The sequence below is a fragment of the Poecilia reticulata genome, chromosome 2, assembly GCF_904066995.2.
Source record: "Poecilia reticulata chromosome 2, P_reticulata-male-v2, whole genome shotgun sequence".
Classification (NCBI taxonomy): Eukaryota; Metazoa; Chordata; class Actinopteri; order Cyprinodontiformes; family Poeciliidae; genus Poecilia; species Poecilia reticulata.
In genome coordinates, this window is record NC_088831.1 from 21,693,240 (window position 1) to 21,712,886 (window position 19,647).

Sequence of the window (19,647 nt, forward strand, 5' to 3'; positions counted from 1 at the left end):
TCTTTTTTTTTTTTTTTTTTTTTGAAGATGCACTCAGTGGAAAAGTTGACTTTCTCCAGCTCATTGTGTTCTTCTTACCCTCAAACTGCTGCACCCTTTGTTGTTTGCGCCTTGCTATAAAACGGCTTGCCACTTTTGCAGGCCTTGTTTTTTTTTTTTGTTTTTTTTTTTTGGCCCTGTGGAGCTCGTCATAAACATTCACTTTTAACAGCACGGCTCTTATTTGTTAAGCACTTTCATAAGAATGCCTAAATGAGCAGGGGAATTTTGAGCCTCAGCGTCTCTTGCATCCGAGGACGTCCCTGAAGAACGTGGACTTTGGAGGATGTGTTAAGTTTACAGATTTCTCCTGTTATGTTTATTTTTATATATATCTGAGTTAAGTTTTGTTAATAGAAATGCATTTTTGAAATGGGAAGGAAAAAAAAAAAACTAAAATCCACCCAAGATTTGTGTGAAAAGATCTTTTATGTCACTGCTGAGGAATTTTGGACCGGTCTTCGTTGGACAGAATTGTTGTTTCAGTTGTGCCAAATTGGAGGGTTTTCTAAGATGAACAGCCTGATTCAAGCTACACCACAGCGTTTCAATCACATTCAAATCTGGACTTTGACTTGGCCACTCAAAAAAAAAAAAAACCTGTTCTGGTTTGTGAGCCATTCAGAGATGGTGGCCTCACATATACCACCGGTGCTTTTCAGTAGCAGTGCTACATTTAATAGTCGCGTGTATAATTTTTTTATTTAATTTTTTTTGGTGACACTACTTTTCAAAGTCCGAAGTGAGCACGTCGTTATTTCAAATCCCAACAAAAGCAGCGAGTGCGTCTTTATTGCAGGGGACATTTAGTTAAAACGCCTTTTTTAGAAACTCAACGAAGCATCTCGCCATCTCAATTATCAAAGGATCTTCTGCACTGTAAACTTGCAAAAGAATGTGTCAATTAGCGGAAAGCCTGGAGTTTCACTCTTTGTTTTGTTTTCGAGGTCTAATGTTTGGTTACGTAAGCAAAGTCCAGGCTGGTTTATGGTGTGATTGTGTGGACGGCGGCTTGTTGTGCTCGTGTTTCCAGCGGAAGCCACGCTGGTCTTCTTCACACGCTGACGTGGGAACAAACTGCTGGATTTGATGTTGTTTCCGCGCCGTGTTGCTGTTTTCATATCTGATCTCCTCTCCTCGTTCACTCAGAACCTTGTTGCTTGTTGGTAGTTACTAAATATTCAGTATTTCTCATGCTTTTCCTTATAATGTGCATCTTTTTCAGTTGTATTTTCTGTTGATATCAAAGCTTTTCTCCCCTTTTAGAGCACTTCCGTTTCTGAACTGTAGAGGGAGCCGTGTTTGGTCTTCGGGGTGAATTTGGAGAGTGGGTGGTAAAGTTTGGAGCAAATTCAGGTTTTGGTATTGTTTTCGGTTTATATGAACAGTCATTAAATATTTGTCACATAAAGAAACATGAGTGAGTTAAGATATAGAAAACAGTTTTTGTCTATTATGGTTAAGAGAAAATATTTTTTTGGATTAATTTCTTCATTTTTTTTAAAGGATGTGTTCATGTTAATTCACAGATTCAAATGCTTACCCATGAACTGGATTTTGAGGGTGATCGTGTTCAGATGTCTGTGAGTATAAAACTGATTCCTGACTCAGTACATGCTAGCAGACCAGCAGACCCAGTTGGCAGGATTCCAATGGTAATGGGTTTTCTGGCTGCCTAATTGTGCTGCTTGTAATGTGTGGAAATTCAAAACAGATGCCCACAATATCTGTTTTTTTTTAAATATTTATCCACCTTAGAGTCATGGCACAATAATCTGGTTTTTGACCAGATTCTGAACTCTTAAGATTTATTTATTTTTTCTTCCATAATTTGTCCTCATCCTCTATGGAAGCTTCCCAATGCTTGCTTTTTAATTTCATGTGAAACGAGCGTGGATGTAGGCCAGCTGAGGATGTCTTCAATAAACCGGTGCTGACGCATTCTGCTGCATATTCAGAAAACTCGCCTCTGTGTTCCTGTAACTTAGCAACAGATGGTATGTCACATACCATCCGTTGATGGTAAACGCCGACCAACTTTTTTTTTTTTTTTTCAGCACCGGTGTGCTCGTACTTCCAGGCTTATGCCGTTATATTATTCTGGCTCAAACAGAGGAAAAGGATTTCAGAAAAAAAAAGTATTCAGCTTATCCTTTCTCTCATTTTTCTAAATAATCTTTTTTTTTTAATGTGTAAAAAGTGCTCATAAAAATTGCAAGTTAAAAAGAATGTGCTTCAGCTATGACCTGAAAAGTGTCGTTTTCATATAGGTGTCTAAAAAACTAAAAGCAAAGCTTCGATCCTTCGATCAGGTTTACATTATTGTGACCGGCTCCAATCGATATTGATGCTTGAACATGAACACAATGATTCTAATGATTTAGCTTTACCTGAGTGGAGCCCAGCATTCCGACAGGATGCTGCAGCGACCAATACGGTCTTTCTGTTAATGTCACTGTGAATGTCATTGTAAATGTAAAAAAAAAAAAAAATTCTCAATTTTCTTTAGGGAAACTTGAGATTTGCTAGCTTCCAGTCGCATATCAGCTCCATAGTAACGTGTTTGTGCTGATGCACTGACCACACTCTTATCAGCAAAGAATCCTCACATGCACAGAAAGATCAAATTTGTCTCGCCATTTTTATTTTTTTGGAGTACATTTTAATTCTCCACTTGTCCCCTTGCTTTTTAGTATCTAAAACCTTTCAAAACATGGCGTAAATGATCGCTCTGCTGTTGCTCTGCATCAGAGGAAACTGATTTGACGGTGAAATCTCAAACGGATGAATAGTTTCCACGTTGTGTTTTTTATTTAGTAGCAAATACCAACTCATGGAGAAATTATTTTCAGGGGAAATTTATAAATTATGTTATACATTTCCCCCCCCAAACCTGCAATCAATCGGTTTAGTGTGGTAACTCTTCTGTGGGTTAGTATTCAACTCGGGCTGCAAGCCACAGCTCAAATTAGATTTGCGATGTTAATGTGGTTGTTTTCTCTCTCTTTCTCTCTATCTCTCTTTTTTTTTTACATTTTTATCGTCCATGTAAATAAGACTATTAATCTTCATTAAAAATCCTCAACAAATATGTAGACCGACTCAGCATTATGTGACAACTACGCATTTAATTTGTCAGCAGCTGTTAATTTTATGTCGGGTCTGACTGGTACATTAGCGGCGGTGAAGAAGAGCACTTAACTCAGATTTGCAACAACACGTCCATTAAAAAAAAAAAAGAAGAAAAAAGACAAATGCATGTTTGTCCTGACAGTTGATAGAATTGTGAGTTAAGCTTTTTTTTTTTTTTTTCCGGCCCTGCTGTGCATCCTTAATGGGACAACAAAAATCCAAAATCTAGAAATTAACCTGTTTTAACACCACAATATTTCTGCAACATCTACTGATAACCGAGTGCAGGACACTGTTGGTGCCATCCGCTGTAAAAGGCTCTGTATATTTGAAACGACACACTTCTCAGTTAACTCCTCACATTCAGGTTGAGGGTGTGTATATCGGCCTAAATCCTAGTAAATATAAGAAAATCGTCAATCCGAAGTCACTTTACTCTGGGATTGGCCAGATGTCGGAACTAAACCGTACATCCAGGTCGATATTTAATTTCCAGGCATCTTTTGCTCATGAGTCAGAGGGCAATGCTTTAAGGCTAAAAGAAACTGTGTGAAATTCATCCATTTCTCTATGATATTAAACAAAACATAGGATCCACATAGCTTTGAGCTCTTACAAGGGGCCTGAACTCTTTATTTGGTCAGAAAACATTGTCCTGTCACGGTTCCGTGCAGCACATCAGGATCCTGGGATCAGCAGTGCCACCTTATCTTTGATGCGTAGACCACACACACATGCGTGGCTTGATTAGCAGAGAATTTGAAGGAAGAGTGGCTACGCCGGCTTCACGCAGGGGAGACAACCTCATCACACCCACATCTGACTCCCAACGGCCTTTATAAGCCTCTGAAGTGCTGAGTGCATCAGGTGCACACCTCCAAATTGTGCACACAGGCTGGACGCTGGAAGACTGACGGATGTTGAGTCGTCCAGAGTGAAACCACAAATGCAAAACGTTCTTGACAAAACCACCGAGAAGCACACTTGGCTCCATACGCAGAGATAAAGAGGTAGAAGGAAAACACAGTTAGCACAACGTGGATTTTATTATAAGTTTGCGGTAGCTGCCATATGATACCTTAAAAAGAAAACTCTGAACCTTGGTGTTGAACTCCTCCCACCTATTTTGTACATTGTATCAATTATCCTCACTGCACAGAGAGCTGTTCCTGGATGAAGAGTTGCAACAGATCGCTGCTATACAAAACCTCTTCATCTGCAGCTTCATCTTCTAATGATTAAAATGTTGATGGTATTTCCAGACTGAAACTGATTTTGAAGGCGTAGAAACCTCTGAGATTTTCCAAGTTTGATCGACCTTGGAGATCTGATATTGTCCTGTAACTCGCTGAACTCATTGTGTTACAATGCGATGCTCACCTGGAAAATCCTCCATCTCGTCTTTAATCTCTAATCCAGCATGTCGCCTAACAGACTGGGGATTAAAAGCTAATATAAGATGCTCAAAAAAATAAAGGGAACACTTAAGTGTATAAGTGTTCCCTTTATTTTTTTGAGCAGTGTATTTTTTTGCAATTTCTGTCCTGAATCGGCCCTGAACTGAACATCATGACCTCATCTGGATTGTTTGTGTTCTGAATGGTGATATAAGATGAGATATAAGATGAGATTTTCTTTTGTACGCAGTGAAATTATATAGAGCCTCTTTAATGGAGTCACTGGTTGAAAATACAGAATCTTATAGCGGTATATTTTTAGACTGTCAAAGTTGGGGTCACTTCTTTTAAAGTTCAGAAATTACGTTCTGCCATGAAGACTCTTTCGATATGGGTATGGAGTTCTTGGCCACGTCTACTTCACTTCCCAAAACCGATTATGCACTGGAAATCCTCACAAACCAGAGGTTCACGTTACTCCCAACTGCGACACTCTACCTGAGCTCACGTGGGCTCACGTAGAGAAAGTTTCCTGTAACCTGCTTCAGAAGTCAAGGATTTAACCCCAGGCTCTGGAGGTCAAGGTCGTCACCCACAGTTGACACGAGGAGAGTGCCGCTATCGCTGTAGTCGGTGGTAGGTTTCCCAACACCTCAACCATCCCTGAGATCAGTGAATATCTCTTTAAGTCGTAGAGGTAATGGAAAGCCGCTCTCTTCCGATGAGGTCTTTTCCTCAAGTCGAGGAGTTTAGGGATCTTGTAGGACGATGAAGGAGGTGAACAGATTGAAGAAATGCGTGCACTGCTTTAATCTGTCGTGGTAAAGAAAGGCCGTAGGGTTTGTAGCTGAGCTCAACCTTAGAGGTGAGGTCAGGGGCACAATCCTCTGGGTTGTGAGCGTTGGAAAAGAAAGCAAACAGCAGCAGGCGTACTCCTCTACTCTCTGCACAGTTCTCAGTCTCCATAACAGCCTTGTTAGCAGCCACACATTGACTCAGGCTTCTATGGCAACAGAAGAATACCACGTGAAACTCTTTAACACAATATGTAGGTCTTTCTAATGCATTTATTGTGCTGTTGTGATGATGTCGTAACCAGACTGGAGAGGCCTTTCCATCAGACGTCTCTTCTTCATCAGCTTGACCACATTTTAAGTGCGTTTCTCTGATCACATGTATAATAAAGCTTTTACTCTCGTGGTATCTACTATTATCTACTGTCTTACTTTTCAGTTTGTCAACACATGATGAACCTGCAGGTTTCTTGGATTGTATTTGTTCTTTCTTTGTGTTTCCACGTGTCACGGTGACACTGCTTGGGTCTACTCTCATTTGAGGAGAAATAATTTTTAGCTACTTTGCTCTTTCTTAATTGCGCTGACCTACGAAACATCAGTCTATTTCAAAAGCCTCACCTTTTCAGATTATTATTCCTCCCTCATCTAAATGTTCCTGACATCCTCAGCAGGTTTGTTTTGTTTTCTTTTTTTCCTTTCAGTAATGGTAAGTAGTATGAGTGACAGTACTTCACAAATAATAACCAGTTATCCAATCTAACATGCCAACTTAAGCATATTTTATTATTATTATTATTATTATTCGGGGGAGTTGTACTGTGACTACCTGGCTTATTCTTTCTTTTTCTCATGTCTGTTTGTGGTTGTTTTGAAGCTCATGAGGGCCGTGGTTTCAGGACCTTGAGAACAGCTGGTCATATGCCGTCCCGCTTTTAGTTTCTCCCTGCAGGACTCCTAGCATGAGACCGCTGACACTGTGGTCTCATTGTGTCGGCTGACAAAGCTTAGCTAGTTCCTTTATGTGTTTTCTGAGGGGAAGTCCTTCTTAGTCTAAGCAAGAAATTGTTATTATGAGCTTTGTGTACAAATGTCTGGAAAAGTTATCAAATAAATGCACTTTTGTTTTTCCCACCCAGATATCAGAGTTGGATTTGGAGGGCAGTTTTAGTTGTTTGTGTGGTGATATGACTGTATCAGTCTTTTGTTTTGTCCAAAAAGGGACTGTAAAGTATTGTCCACCTTAAAAAGTCAATGTCCAGAGTGTGGAGGTGATCTTTGCAGGCATTTTCTACATCTGGTAAAAAAAAAAACACACACACACTCGCACACAAAGGCTATATTGCAGTATCAAAGTATGCCATGGTTTGATCATTGTGCACTGTCTGTGAGCTGGCTGAAAGAAGCCTACCACTTTCCCCATTGCTTAAAAGAATACCATGAGTCAATTGAATAGAAACCAATTATTTTTTTATGTAGTCTCTGCAGTTTGTCGCAGAATTTATAGAAGAGTTTGTAATATCCAGATTATAATCAAGGGTGTGCGCCACAAATCATTAGAAGAACTAAACTCTGCAGTAGTTCCAGTGTGTAGACTACTTTCTAACTTTTCAGACTTGACTTTGAAATATTTTCATTGGGCTTGATTTGTTCATACATAAACTTTAATTTCTGAGGAGAAAAATTGTGTTTCAATTGCTTTGGATTGGAAAACAGGAAGACCTCACAAATTATCGGTGAACATTCACCAACAGGAATGTTCTTAGTTTTATTTATATCTACCTCAATGAACACCTCATACCGAACGTGTGAGTTGCATTATTGTCATTCTGTAATCATGTTTCTCAAACCTTCAGAACTAACGTTGATGTTGGCTCTTATCTTTTAACAGTGGAGAACAGGGGAGCCAATGCGCCGCCATGTCATCATTGGTTCAGTTTTCAACAGGTGACATAATTCTGCTCCCGCTGTGATTGCCCTACCCTGCTGCACTTTTCCTGAAACTTTTTGAAATAAAACAGCTTCGTTGCCTGTGTGGCAAACCAAAAGGTACAAATGACTGAATTAGCTTTCTTTGCTACTAAATAAAAATGTGTGAGTCTAAAGGCACTGAGATAAAAAAGACCTTTCTCAAGCAGCTTGTTTGGACAGACAGGTGCGGTTGCGTAGGAGCAATCTGCAGAGCCAGGTTCTGTGAGACGCTCTGCATCAACACTCGTCATGCTATCCCACATGTCACGTACATGTTACTGAAACTGTGGCGTCGCAGTTGTCGTGTCGTTCCGAGTTCATGCTCTGGAGTCCGTTCTAAACCGTCCTGCTTCTTTTCGTTGGAAGCAGCATATTAATTTCAGCTCTGATTGAGCCGAGTGGCTACTTGGAGTGAAAAACCGTTTCAGCGTTAATATTAGAAAAATGCTTTGGTTCTGTTCCGACTCTTTGACTTAATTTGTATTTATTTTGGCCCTCTTTCTGCTCACTAAATATGACAGTGTTGGCTCTGGTAGAAATGTGTTAATGCTCTCATGATGCACTCCCACTTTTTTTTTTAATTTCCACTGCTATGCAAAACATTTAGATATCATAAGAGGCTGCTTTTAAAAAACTGATCTTATCTGTACAGTAAGAACAGTATTTATGATTTTACAATGTCATAATCCTGCCCATCCATATTTGGAGAACCAGCAGAATAACCTATCAGAGATGCTGCTCTCATTAATGTCAGATTGATTGGACGCTACTTGGACTGAAATTTTGTTTTTTTTTTATTTTCCCATTAGGGCGTACGTTGTTTGTAGCTTATGCTTCAAATGATTGTAATATTTATTTGCTCATAGCAAAAGACATGACGAGTCTCATGATCGTGCCTTTTTAAAAGCGACTCTTATTAAACCCTGGCGTGTTTTTCATGCAATACTGATGGGTTAGTCTCATAAATCACTACCTTACCGAATCACCTTTTTTTTTTTTTTTTTGGAGTTCAAGCTACAAAACTTCCGAGTGTATTTCTCTACCAGCTTTCTACATCGTATGCAGAGCCTGAAATTTCAAGTTCAAGCTCAGTCTAGACGGAGAGCATCTGTGACCATCACTTCTCAGGTCAGGGTTGTCGTTTGGGCCCGGTTCACAGCTATGTCAATACACTCCATCCAGAACATGCAGCCGCCTTCTGGATTTATATTGAGACTAAATTACACAGTTTACCATTCTAGACTTCTAGAGAAAATGGGTTGAACTGGACCATAGTTTGGGGTCTCGTAGTGAAGGGCATTAGATATCACGACATACCACTCAAAAGTTTTTTTATCGCTATGTATCGTTTTGCTTTCTCTCTTCAGATGATCTACTTTGTATTGGTCTGTCACATAAAGTACCAATAAAATACTTACATTAAGGTCATATGATGAATAGTTTTGCAAGACACTGGTATGTACAACACAAACTGGCAGCTGTTGGCCTCCCTTAGTTCTCAGCATCCTTTTCATGCTGTTTACAATTTTTCAAACTGTAAATGTCTCCACCCTGTTTCGACGTCATCCAGCAGGCTGTCACCGTTTCCAAGTCTTGCACATTCAAGGCAGATAGAGGTTGAAATCGCAAATGTAACAAACTTTTAGCAATCAAATGAGCAATTCTGTTGTCTTCTGAAACTTCTCTCTTGCTTCTTTGTAAACTCACAGTGGATTCTATAAAATCAAGATGAAGTTTCAATAATTTATCACATCGCCCGCTGCCAGTTGTTGGCGAACCTGCTTCAAGTGCTGCAGACAGAACTTGTTTGGAACATTTCCTGCAGTCCTGTAGTTCTTCTCGTCTTGGTTCAAGGCTTCTTTCTTGTTTACCTGAGATGAGATTCTGACAGGACATTTGTCTCGAGTGCCTGTTTTGGTGCAGAGACGGACTCTCCTGAAACTGTTCACCTCCTGCTGTTCACTGCTTCCTCCTGGTCCTTGTTGCCGTGCAACCGCATAGCTTAGTAATCATCAAATAATTTCTTTTGAACAGGATTTGTCCTTTTCTAGTTGAAGTACAACTTGTGCTTTACCCTAAGACTGACCCCCTTGCTGGAGAGAACTGTACCTTGGACCAAAAAGTGATAGTAAAAACACAAAAAAAATGATGACAACAGTACATAATGTAACCCAGAAAAAAAAAGAGGACCTGATGTGTTGCCTGTCTGCTGGCCTGTGTGTGTTGTGCCATATTTACTTTAATTAGTGGAACCCTGCTTGCTGCCAGTACCAAAAGGATCGCTTCCTGGTATCATATGTACAGGCCCGCCTCACAATCGGTGAATCAGAGGTACTCCATGGACAGAGACAGTAAATCTCCCTGTACTGGGCATGGCTGCAGCTGGAACAGAAAGTGGATACCGGGTTCATCCTCATGAATACAACCTGGATTATGCGTGTGTGTGTGTGTGTGTGTGTGTGTCTGCGTGGGTGGGCAGCCTCATGTCTGAAACCATTAGAATGCATGAAATCTCAGGAAGCAATTAGTCCCTGCTTCTTGGCAGTATCTAATGTGTTGTTCCCCTTCCACCTGGTCATATTCTGTGCTCTCCACTTCAACCAAAACTCATGATTGATTGGTCTCAGTAGATCCAGGACAAAGTTGTGTTTTATTAATAGGAAATGAAAATCATTTGTTGTTTACCAAGCAATAAATAAAACATCAAACATGTTCGCTCTATCCCTGAAATAACGATCATTGCGATGACTTCCTGAATGCAGTTTCAGAAAAGATCAAAAGCTTCTTAAAGAGACAGAGGCCCAATTTCAAGGCGTTAAAATTACAAAGTCAACTTTCTTCTAAGCCATATTTGATACATACAGCTCTTTTATAGCAACTGAAGGTAACATAGTTGCTTGATTGCGCTATATAATGGGACTGTACGGCTGAGAAACCCGTAATGCTGCCCCTTTAATAACATCTGTGGCCTTCTTAGCCTGAAGCTCCAATAACCCCCCTCCCTCCACTAAACATTCTCAAATGTGAGTGCAGGTACTATATTACAAATTCCAGCATCAACAAAAGAAGAAAAGCTCGCCTCCGTCAACCTGAGTCGTGTGTGCAGCCCCATGAAATGAGCCTCTGTGCATATGTCGCATGTCTTCTCCTCACATGCTGTCATTGTGGAGGTGGCGCGTGGAATCCATTGAGCCCATTATGTTGCCGTTATGTAGATTCTAGGATGTAATTTCATTATCATCGCTAACGAATGCCAATCTTTGGTCTGGTCTGCACATCATTAAAGGCTAGACACGATAGAAATCCTGCTTTGCCATTAAACAAAAATATTCTCAAGTACATGCACATTTACCGGCGACTCATCAGCAAGATGAGGGTCAAACAAAGTGCAATTACTGTGGTATTTATAGGGCCGATTGTGCAACTCTGCCCTGTGATATCTTAGGTAAAGACTCAGATCTTTTACCCAAAATGACCACAAAGCTTATTAAAGGTTACCGTTTACCATATAGAAGAAGAACATATCGTTTACCCGTCTTTAAATTTAATTCTACGAGAAAAAGATACTCTTCGCCGTATTGTGAGGAACATATGTTAAGATTTGTTCAACTCTATTTATGAAAATAGATGGATGTTTTTCTCTAAAATTGCTAGAGTCTCATTTCATCTTGAATCCAGGATTATATCATCCCACCCATTTGTGCTACCTATTTTCAAAGTCATGCATATAAACATTCTGCATGTGCACATTTGAAAAGATTGTCATGTGCAGCATTGCTAAACAAGTTGAGTAAATGCAAAAATATGAAACTACTGCACATGTTTCCCCTCTTATTTATAAATCACTTTACATCTGACAAGCAAATCTCAAAGACCGTTTAAAACACAAAGTGATAAATAATAAAGACCATATCAAGTCCACTTTGTTTGACTGAATCCTGCTTGTAAATTATTATTTTTTTAGACTGTTGTCTGCTGTGTTTATTCTCACAGGATCTAGAATAGTGTCTCTGCACATCTACTTTTTCCCTCCCTTTTTTTTATATTTAGAAAGGACCTGCTGCATTGAGCTAAAGCAGACTCTAAAATTACACAGGGTCCAGATCAGGAGAGAGCAGAGCCGAGCGTCTTTTGACTCTGAGGTTTATCGTTATCCTTTGGCTGGTTGTCAAAGAGCAGACTTATCCCCTCGGATCCCTAGGCAGCGATGTGTTGTGACCGCGGAGCAGCGCAGCAGAGGAGCTCTGGGTGTGATAACGCCGCCGGTCTCCACCGTCCCGCCTTATATGGACGGTGCAGGAGAGCCGCAGCTGCTAAACGGGCTTAGCCGGATACGGCTGCTCACGAGTTACAGGTCAGAGTTAAGTTGTAGCTGTCATCCTCATGAAGCCACCCTGATCCGCGTTATGCCCTGCAAGCGGAATCAAAGGCGGCGCAGTTCAACATAATCTCATGAAGTCGTCTGTTGCCGGAAGTGAAGGTTTTTGGTAGAACCTCTGGATTTCAGTCCACTCAGAAAAAATAAAGAGCTTCATTTATTTATTTACTTGTTGGGGTTTTAGTCCACCTGGTATCTTATATTAACTTGCCTCACATCTTTGTAAGTAAATGATTTCTAGTCCTCATTAGATATGTAATGCATAATAGTTTTTCCTACGTATTTTTTTTTCCCGTTTAATCTTTCTTTTGTTGAAAAGTGGAAAGGCTGAGAACAAGGTGAATACAGCGTCATTTATCATTATGAGACTCTTGGTAAGCAATTGATTGAGAAATTGACTTATAAAAGGGAATTTTAATTGTTCATTAAAGGGAGGCAAAGAGGGAATAACGCAAAATCAACTTTTTAAAGGAGTTTTTACATCTAGAGATTTGTATTATTTATTCATTTAAGCTTTGGTTTGATGTTATTTGTTAGTTTTCTTGGATTGTTCAGTTCCATCGTTATTTTATGTGACTCATTTAATTTAGATGAGTATGTTTGGTGTCTTCTGCTAAAACAGTTTTTAGCTGATTAAACGTGGACACCAATTTTCACATGCAATTTTTACTTTCTTATTGTGACTTCTGCAGAAAGAATAATTTCTTGGACTCTGTTTTTTCCCTCGGGGAATACTTTATATTTTTATGACGAATGATAAAAGGCTCACGAGGAAATCATTTCAGCAGAGGTCTATAAACTGGGGAAACCCGACGCTAATTATGAACTCTGAAAGCCTCGCTTCTGTTCTTCTCCAGGTTGTCTCTATTAAGTACCTTTTTTTCCCCACAAATTTATTTTTTGTGTTAGTTTGGAGTTTTCTTCGAATAACACTGTCATTAGTCTACCTAATTGGCTACATTTCACTACACACTTCCAGTTACATTTCAATGAGGTTAGAGAAATTGTGAAAATTCAAGACTGTAAATAAAAAAGCAATCAAAATACAAAAAAAGATTTTCAGGCATGTTAGCATTCCTGCCTGTGATTAAAGGCAGGAAGACTTTAAAATCAATTCATATCCACTTACCGACAATTATTGTTGAAATACTGAATGAACTGTTTGCTATGTTTTGGATTATTTGAACATCTGAGTTCTGGCGTGCAAAACAATGTAGATATAGATTTGTAGTTGTAAGTCTCCTTGCTCTGGCATTGAATCAAATGAAGACACATTAGACGGTTTCTTTTAAACTGAGCTGCTAGGAAAAGCTGTCACCGCCAAACAACCATTCGAAGTTTTTGGTTGGTCCACCTGCATATTTTAAAAGGCGCTTACAGAGTAAACCGTCCCTGAAACGGGCCAGTTGTAGCTGCGATTCTGTCCGACGGCCCTCCGGTTTGTTTTGGCTTGGTGCTGAGGAAACCGCGGCGTGGGCGTGTTTGATCACTCAGAACATGTCTGCTGGCCCCCCAGTCTGGCTATCAGACACCCGAGCGCAACAGACGGGCAGACGCAGAACATCACAAAGCCGGTGTGGATTAAACTGTGAACCGAGGAGCTGAGTGTGAGGCATGTGACGCACGTTCATAAATTCAGGCCGAGGCAAGACACCTTTTCAGTTCTCCTGCATCTTTATTTTCCTGCCAGATATCAGAAATTCACTAGTGCCACAGCTAACAACAACAAAATGATACCAAGCTGATAAACATGGAAATTAGAAGAACCTCAGCGGTATTTCTTTTGAAGTCCATCATAAAATATTCAAAGCAAAAGCGCTCACTGTGCCAGAGGCGGCAGTGCTGTTTCAAGACTGGACCGACTTGTTTTGGTTATATATCTGATTTCCCCCCTACTCCAAACATTCTTATAAATTTCACTTTTGTGTTTTTACTCTCATCTAAACCCAACATAAAACATCTTTCCAGTTCAGAAAGCTTTTCCAGGTACCAGGGATGTTTTCTGAGACCTTATTTTCCCACCGCATCTTCTCGGATAAAAACAGATTGCCGTGGTCCAAATGTAACCCCAGGAATCAGATGTTTAATTTTATTCTGAAGCTTTGGAGTGAGGATCCTACCCACTTTCGATTGGTTGAATTTTCACGGCATTATTTTTCAGTCACACTCCTCTGCAGGCCACTTAAACCCTGTTCCCTGTTTTTACATGTAATAGCCAAAAATGTTCCGGGGTTTTTATTAGAATTTTATGACCTAAACCAAAATAGATTGGTAGATTATTGTGAAATGAAGTCAAATTAAATGATTTCCAAATGTCACTCACAAATACGAGTGTGTTGCCTCTAAGAGTAAGTTGACCTAGCACGGAAATTACACACAGGCGACTATTGGGGCAAAGTGCTCCTGAAGGCAATTAGCTGGACCTTGTTTTTTTTAGGGTACTTTAAGTAAATGGGGTTAAATACTACTTCCTTTAGGTTCATAATTATGTATTAGCAGTAAAACCCGCCGAAGTTTGCGGTTGCAACATGAGATTATGTTGAATAATACAAAAGGGGATAATAATAACCCTCCAGTCTCTGTAATGTTTTGGGTTCAAACGTTTCGCTTTAGAATATAATTCATTTTGCAAGGCATAAATAAAAACAGCCATGACCCTGGAGGAATGAGTTTTGTTTACTGTTTTTTTTTTCTTTCTTTCACAGACTTTGTTTCTTTCTGTGCACGCAGCCATCTGCCACGGCTGCTTATTCGGAAGGATATTTGTTTGTTTTTATGAGACGTTCATTTCTGCTCTTCCACGGACGCCATAGAAAAGGAAGTGTGCAACAGTGACGTGCATTTCAGCACAGCTGCACCTTCTGCACGGAGCTTGGAGCGACTTTACATAAGGGCCTTCATAGGGTTGAAGAGTTACGGCTTTCAACTGTCTCTCAACATCGGCTGACATCATTTGCTTAAACTGAACTGCCGTCCAAACGGAAACGACGAACAGCCAAACGGAGATTAAGGGTTCAGGGTGATAATGTGCTCTTGGATGAAAGTTCAGGATTGCAAAAATGGAAACCAGCCATAGACTGCGCAATCAAGCAGTCCTTGATTGCATTATTATTTCTTCGAAAGAGGGAGAATTATTTTTGTTCTGTTTCAATCGACGGTTGTCCCGTTTCTCTGAAAACCGTTTGAGGTTTTTCCTTGGACTTTTTCCGCTTTTTCTTTCGTCTTCCGTCCAGATTTTTCTCCTGAACACGAGAGAATGTTTGACGTCGTGTGTTCGGGAACTGAAAGATAAGAGGTAGAGTTTAAACGGAAAAGTAATAACACAATGTCGAGAGTTTATCCAGAGGATCGATCAAAGAATTGCCCTCAAAGAGGCCTTCATATACTTGCCTGCAGAAACGTTACCCAAATTAGTTGTATTTTTCATCTAGTTCAGTTCCAAATTTAGCTGCACGGACCAATCATGTTTCTCTGATTGGTGTCAAATAAATAACAGAGGAGTTGTGAGATTCACGTGCAGCATCAAAGGGTCAGACGAGGCATGCCTGGTATGTTGTGTTTGAGGCTTGGTCCTTTTCCCACTGAGCTAGCTCTCTTTCTCTTGACGAGCCTTTTCTCTCTTACACACTTCAACCGCTTGTTTTCTTTCTAATAGGAATGACCGATACTGTCTGGTATCTCCAGTTTCATCTGCAGAGGAATCTTTTCAGCGCCATTAAAAGATGTTGGGAGGAGATGCAAGACGCGCGGCGTTCGATCGGTTGATGCACGGATTAAAAAGTGCTAAATATAATAATGATGAACTGTTGAAACACCTCCTCTGGCTGGCTTTGTGCCATCAGCAGGATCTTTCTTTTCTTTTGTCCCCCGTGTAGAACTAAGGAGGAGTGATGACGGGGGAGAAAGCAGCTGGTTTTCCTAAATGTAGAGGGAAAGAGGAGAGCTCTGAGGAAGAGGCAGTGATCCGTCAGTATCATCAAGGTTTTGCTTTGTGATTATTCGGTGAAAGGATCAGCGCTGCCAAACGCAGGGAGTGATGCTTTACAGCTGGGTTGCTTTACAGCCTTGAGTGCAGCAGGTTCAAACATTTTCATGTTGCTGCAGCTGCTGCAGCAGCAGTCAGGGTTCAGGAGAAGAGTTGGCATATTTTTTTTTAGCATTCATTCATTTTTAAAATGAATGTATCAAGATAAACATCCTGCTAACGTTGTGCATCTTTTAAGCCTGTGTCTGACTCTTGGATTGTTCTGGTAAATTACATAAAAAAATAACAAATGAATCTAAATTAAGATCTCCATCGTGTGTGTGTTTGTCGGGTTTTGTTCCTGAAAATAAGACTAGGATGGACATTCTTAAGGGATTAGAAAGACCTCAAAAAATATGAAAGTACCTCCTTTGGAAGATGTTTGTTTCAATTTTAATTTTATTTTTTTTAAGTACAGGAATGCTTTTGCAACTTCCTGGTTGTTTCTATTTGCTCCTACTATATTTGCATATTATAGTTTTATTTAATTATATTTGTTTATTTATTTTTTTTTTTTTGCACTGCCTTCGAGAGTTGCTAAAATAACCGGATATTTCCTTAATATGTCTGTAAGCTCAATATTTTTTTTTTTTAAAAAGTATTGAGTTAAAAAAAAAAATCTCAATAGCCAAGTGTCAATTTTCTCATTTTGATGGAGAATATTAGCAGCGATTAGCCAGATTTACCAAGCTAGCTCTGATAAATGCTCACATATGGGAGCCGTCTGTGATACGGAAGGAGGAAATATAGAGATGTGAGAGCTTTAAATTTGTTTTATTTTTCTGTTTAAAGACTGACTGACTGGTCTATTTGTTTAATTTCTTACATCTTCAGATTATTTCACATAACATTTCATATTATAAATAACTAATAGTTGTTTTAATCAATATTAAGGAATTATTTACTTAAACAAGTTTCTATATCTTGCTCAAAAGTTTCTTATTAATCAGTTTTGTCTTATTTTAAGTGTGCTAAGATATGTTCACTAGAAACTGGACAAAAGGAATACTTGGTACAATTTTGCCTTCAAATGATACAAATTCATTCAACTTTACTGATCCCAAAGGGAAATTAAATGTTGCTATAACTCATATAGATTTGATTAATGATAACATTACCCAAACTATGAATTTCAGTAGTTAAATTCAAACTAATCAAACTCAATTTCGTAGAAAATAATCCTAAATAATAACTAATTAAAATGGATTTTAAACACAGAAATAGTCTAATTATGGTAAGGCTGAACAATATCATGAAATAAGTCTGTATCAATACTTTATTAGTTTTTCTTCTTTAAATATTTGAAATACTTAACTGTTTTATCCATAGTTTTCACACCACAATGTTTTTTAATTGTTTTTTTCTAAGCAATTATGAGGAATGAAGGCAAAACCAGAAATTGCTGCTGCGCCAGTGACTCAACAGGCTGTTGCTAGGTAACCAAAGAGTGAGTGAGTTGCTAGGCAACTAAAGAGAGAGAAAGTTAGTTGGTTCCAACATCCTTGCTTAGCTAGACGTGAGAGGTTGAACCATAGACATAATAAAAGATGCCTCATGGACCGCTCTTGCCTGCTGTTGCAAACGTGACGTAGGGCCGCCATCTTGCAGTGGTCGCCAGCTCCACTCAACTTTGTACGTTAGAGGCACTATGACGTGTCAGCGCATTTAATTAATTAAATGCGTGAAATAGATTTTCACGCTTTTTTACTAGAAACCTAATTCAAACAGCTATAATAGCTACATTTCCGAGGAAATGTATTTTTTTAAAAGTATTTTTAAATTGAATTGATACATGGGTCAGCATATTTAAATATTAGTGGGGACTACTAATGTCAGGGCTATTTTGTCGGCAGTCATTCAGGCCTGTCACTGTAGAGCTTTAGGGGACACGAACAATAGTTGTGGTCTTTAAGCGGGAGAGGACAGGTGACAGAACAGTGAGGTGTTGAAGATGTCTCAGACAGTTGATGTACACAGTCCCTCAGAACCCTCCCTTGTCGGGGCCTGCAGCCTTACAGGGGTTGATTTCCTGGTAGGCTTTCCTCATATCTGCTGTGAGAAGATGTGAGGAGAAGCATGTCACTAAGAGGTGGTATTAGTCTGGTACTGAGGGGGGTGTTAGGATGCTCAAAGCGGGAATAGGGCTTGTTAAGTGCATCTGGCAGTGAGGGGTTAGGGTTAGGCTAACACTAACCCTAGGTTGGAGAATTTTCACTCTCGAGGTACAGGTTGCTTCTCGGAGTGCTGATGCCTCGCCTGTCCCCAGCTTTCAACAGAGCTTTCACCTCAACATTCAGCCAGGGTTTCTGGTTCGGGTAAAGGGTTACTGTCCTGGAGGTGGAGAAATCATCAGCACACTTGGAGATGAAGCAAAGGACAGAGGAGGTGTATTCCTCCAGGTCCATCATCTCTCCCTCAGAAGGAGCCACCTCTCTGAAGATCTGCCAATCTGTGGACTGAAAACAGTCCTGGAGCGCACAGGCTGCATTGCTGGGCCACACAGTGACTGTCTTCTTCCTTGCCCTAATCTGTGTCATCAGTGGATGATATGCTGGCGCCAGCAGGATGGACATGTGGTCGAAGAGGCCAAGATGGGGCCTCTCCGATCAGAGCCAGGAAGAGCTCTGTACGCACCATGAATGTTGGTGTAACACTATACAGAGGGTAAGAAGGATGACATGCTGATAAAAACTGAGCATTGTCAGTCAGTTTCACATGGTTAAAGACCCTGCAACCACTTAAAACGCCTCCGGGTGCTTCATCTGCAGTGAGCTAACGGTGTCATACAGCTCCTTTTGACTGTTGGTCCTGGCACCCTCCTGTGCCAGTCCATTGTCCTCAAGAGCCACCGTCTCCCAAGTGCGGATTTCAGCCTTGGTGATGTATTACCAGTTGTACTGTCTCCAATGGCTATCAGCTAAGCACAGCTGCATTCAGCCTTAAAGTTTGTTTTAGAGTGACATCAATTCTTAAAGAGAATTGATGTCACTCTTATGGAGCAAGAGGGACATCACAAAGCTGCACCGTCATAACCATTGCAAAAGTCAAGAGGAGAAGGATTGTCAACAATTTCTAACTAACGGACCAACAATGAGTAAGCCATCGTCTTACTTAGCTAGAGAGACAAAGAAACTTGAAGGCATCTTGAAAGAAGTCAGCAAGAGACAGACTTTTAAAAAACTTCTCAAAATAAACAACACTTTAAATGAGGACAATACCACCCTGGAGCAGAGAAACACCGCCCTGGAGCAGAGACACACTGCTCTGGAGCAGAGAAACACAGCCCTGGAGCAAATAAACGACACTCTGGAAGAGATAAACGCCAACCTGGAGCAGATAAACAACACCCTGGAGCAGAGAAACAACACCCTGGAACAGAAAAACACCACCCTGGAGCAGAAAAAGACCACTCTGGGGCATAAAAACAGCAACATGATGGTTATAAACATCAAGCTGGAGCAGAGTATCACCGAAGTGGAGCAGAAATACAAGGCCCTGGAGAAGGAAAAGATCGCCCTGGAGCAGAGAAACACCGCCCTGGAGCAGACAAACATCGCCCAGGAGCAGATAGGCAACGCTCTGGGGCAGGTAAACGCCAACCTGGTGCAGACAAACGACGCTCTGGAGCAGAGACTCACCGAAGTGCAGCAGAAATGCACGGCCCTGGAGCAGAGAAACACCACCTTGGGGCCAAGAAATATCAACCTGGAGCAGGGAAACGCCATCCTGGAGCAGAAAAACGCCGTCCTAGAGAAGAGATACGCTGCCCTGAAGCAGAGAAACGCCATCCTGGAGCAGAGAAACGCACCCCTGGAACAGAGAAACACCGTCCTGGAGCAGATAAACGCTGCCCTGGAGAAGGAAAAGACCGAACTGGAGCAGAATTACACCGAACTGGAGGAGGATTACAAG

General features: G+C 40.5%; 1 protein-coding gene and 1 long non-coding RNA gene across 2 annotated transcripts in view; one reads left to right on the forward strand and one right to left on the reverse strand.

The window, feature by feature from the left end:
* The window catches only part of adcy5 (adenylate cyclase 5), an 85,582-nt gene that overhangs the window by 3,760 nt on the left and 62,175 nt on the right, over positions 1-19,647 (forward strand). The gene's annotated exons all lie outside the window — the stretch shown is intronic.
* LOC103478492 (uncharacterized) lies at positions 9,530-13,866 on the reverse strand. Its single transcript, XR_535812.2, has 2 exons — positions 12,841-13,866; positions 9,530-9,715 (listed from the first exon to the last, which is right to left on the reverse strand). It is a non-coding gene; the product is annotated as an uncharacterized LOC103478492 (long non-coding RNA).